The sequence below is a fragment of the Paroedura picta genome, chromosome 2, assembly GCF_049243985.1.
Source record: "Paroedura picta isolate Pp20150507F chromosome 2, Ppicta_v3.0, whole genome shotgun sequence".
In the NCBI taxonomy this organism is placed as follows: Eukaryota; Metazoa; Chordata; class Lepidosauria; order Squamata; family Gekkonidae; genus Paroedura; species Paroedura picta.
The window spans coordinates 4,424,552-4,427,358 of record NC_135370.1 but is presented as its reverse complement, the minus strand read 5'-3'; the positions used below and the strand labels follow the sequence as shown (position 1 = coordinate 4,427,358).

The window sequence follows — 2,807 nt, the reverse complement described above, 5'->3', positions numbered from 1 at the left end:
AGGAAATTTACAACAACATTTTATTTTCAGAAACAGTTCAACAGGGGAAAAAAACAAGGGAATGTAACTTGGACCCCCCCCCCACCACCACCCCCACCCTCCAAGAAAGCCAACTTTTTTAAACAAATTCAAATATTTAACAGGGATAGAAAAATGGGCAAAGTAACTGGGAACCCCCCCAACACCCCCCACCCCAAAACACAAAAAGAAAACAAAACTTAGGTCCCACCGCTCCCCTCCCCAGCCCCTTCCAGCTCCCTTACTCTCCTGCACAGCCGTCCCACGGTCCCCCTAACTTTGCGCCGGAAGAGCTCTTCGTCCTCCTTCTTCTTAACTGTGTGGGGAGGGAGAAAAAGTACACATTAGTGCCACACATATTTTCCAATTTTTGTAGTTTACATGCATACACTTTTTTGGTGGCCTTAGCCACAGTGTGAGAAGAGTTGGGCAGTGGGGAACATAACCTACGTTCTTCCGCCTCCCTCTGCTGCCTTTGCTGCTCTAACTCCCCTTTCAGCTCTGCCACTTCGGCCTCTAAGGCAGTCACCCTTGCCTCCATGGCACGCAGCCTTGCCTCCATAGTTTCTGCTATAGAAATCAAACAAAGAATTTAATAACACTTCAAATGGGAGCATCACAGCAGGCTCCCATATGGCTCCATGGGGGTACACACACATGGGTCTCCCGCACAGGCATAAAACTCTCACCTGCAGCCTGTCCTGAGGTGGAAGGCCCCTCTTCCTCCTCCTCACGCTCAGGTGCTTTTCCCATCTTGGATGGTGATTGTGTGGCTGGGCAAAGAAAAAGAGAAATCATAATTAAAAGCACACAAACCAGAGATGAAACACAGCTGGTAGACACACCACAGTTAGAGTATAAGCGCATAACCAAAGTGGTTCTACACAGTACTGGCGGGCTAAGTCAGAGGGGGTTGACAGCATATAAATACTATTTCGAATTTCATTGGGGACAGTAGGGGAAAGAGCCAGCTAGTCATGCCATGCATGTTTAAGGGCAAAACACAACGAGGGCAGCACTCACCCATATGCCTCCTCATTTCCAGGGGGGGCTTCCCAGCCTTCTCCCATATTAGCACCATCTGGTCGTGGAAGACCGTCCTCCCACTTGGCTGCGGGACCCCCCCCCCACTGTTCCAGACTGTTGAGGAAGTCCAGCTTCAGGCGCTTAAATTTTGTCCGGACCTGCTCCCAGGTCCGGACATAGCCCCTCTCCCTCAGCTTGGATGCCAACACCAGGTAGGCACCCTTGGTGTGGCAGTGGGTGCTGGCCATAAGGCGGCCAACACTTTTCGATTGGAGCACCAGCTCCAGAAGTGCCTCAGCCTCGGCGCGCTGCCAGAAGGAGCCCTTCCGTGGCTTCGGCATCTTCGGAATGACGGTTAGGGAACGAACGTGCGTTGCTCCGATCGACCACCCCTATTTTAAATGTATCAAAGCTGCCCACCAATAAAATTATTCCTTGGAACATAAGTGGATTGATCCTCCGGTTTGACAGGGGTCGCCAATACTTCCTGGCTACCCGCCTCCCCGAACTTTCCCCGCTCAGCGCTTCCGTGTTGTGTGTGTCAATTTCAGTGGGAGTTAGCGTTTAGGGCTGTCAAAGTGCTTTTGGACCAGAGAATCCCCGTTTTTTTGCTGGCAAAGTACACAAACCGCACAAGACAAGGTTAAACAAAGAACACAAAACTTTATTCAACAACAAGAGAGTGGGAAAAACAATTAAACACGCCTCCTGTTTCTGTAGATGTGGGTGGCTATGGCGTCCCGAACCTTGCACCCCTCTGCATAGATTCTTCTTCTCCTTGCTTCAGGGATGTCTTGTGTGTCCTCAAGGACAACAGGATCAGGTTCATCCACAGGGAAGGGGATGTTATGTCCCTTGTCCTCGCATATGTTGTGCAAAATGACACACGCGATGATCAGCGGAGTCACATTGTCTATATGCACGTGGAGTCGGGACATCAGGCAACGGAACCGGGACTTCAAACGTCCAAAGGCACGCTCCACTACATTCCTTGCCCGGGAGTGAGTGAGGTTGTAGTGGCTATGCACGTCTGTCCTTGGCCGCTTGTAGGGAGTCATGAGCCAGCATCGTATTGGGTAGGCTCCGTCCCCGAGCACCAACGGCGGCACACGCACGCCCTCAATGGTGGCGGTGGGGTTTCCTGGAACAAAGACCCCTTCGTCCATGGCTTTCCTGAGGTTGGATTCCCTGAAAACAAGGGCATCATGCCTCCTGCCACTCCATCCCACCTCGGCATCGATAAACCGGCCTGAGAAGTCCACAGTTCCTTGCAGGAGAACAGAACAAAAGTCCTTCCTGTTACCGTACTCCTTTATGCTTCCCCCGGGGGCACGGATAGGGATGTGGCTTCCATCGACGGCAGCAAAACAATGCGGGAATCCGAGCCTGGCAAACCCGTCCATACTCTGGAATAAGGGAAAGAAAAGAATATAAGCCATGGCATGTCAGCGTGGGGTGTATCGCGTCTTCGTTGCTGACCTGTCAAACAAGAAAAAAAATTTAAAGGGCAAAGGGGATCGAATGATACTCACCGCTCCAAGCCGGTCTCCGAGGCACACGACTTTGCTGAACAATTCCGCCTCCATGGCGAGGCAGAACTCCTTAAGGATATCGCCAACCGTAGTGACTCCGAGTCCGAATTGCTGGGCTACTGTCCGGAAGTACTGAGGGGTTGCCAAGTACCACAATGCGACCGCCACCCTTTTTTCCACTGGCACGGGGCGCCGCATGCCAGTGACTTGCCTCTCCATGCGTCCACGTAG

The 2,807-nt window shown here is 51.9% G+C and overlaps 1 long non-coding RNA gene across 1 annotated transcript; it reads right to left on the bottom strand.

The window, feature by feature from the left end:
• Window positions 1-247: 247 nt before the first annotated feature.
• Window positions 248-2,105, bottom strand: LOC143828520 (uncharacterized). Its single transcript, XR_013227688.1, has 3 exons — window positions 708-2,105; window positions 469-588; window positions 248-334 (listed from the first exon to the last, which is right to left on the bottom strand). It is a non-coding gene; the product is annotated as an uncharacterized LOC143828520 (long non-coding RNA).
• Between the last annotated feature and the right edge of the window lie 702 nt (window positions 2,106-2,807).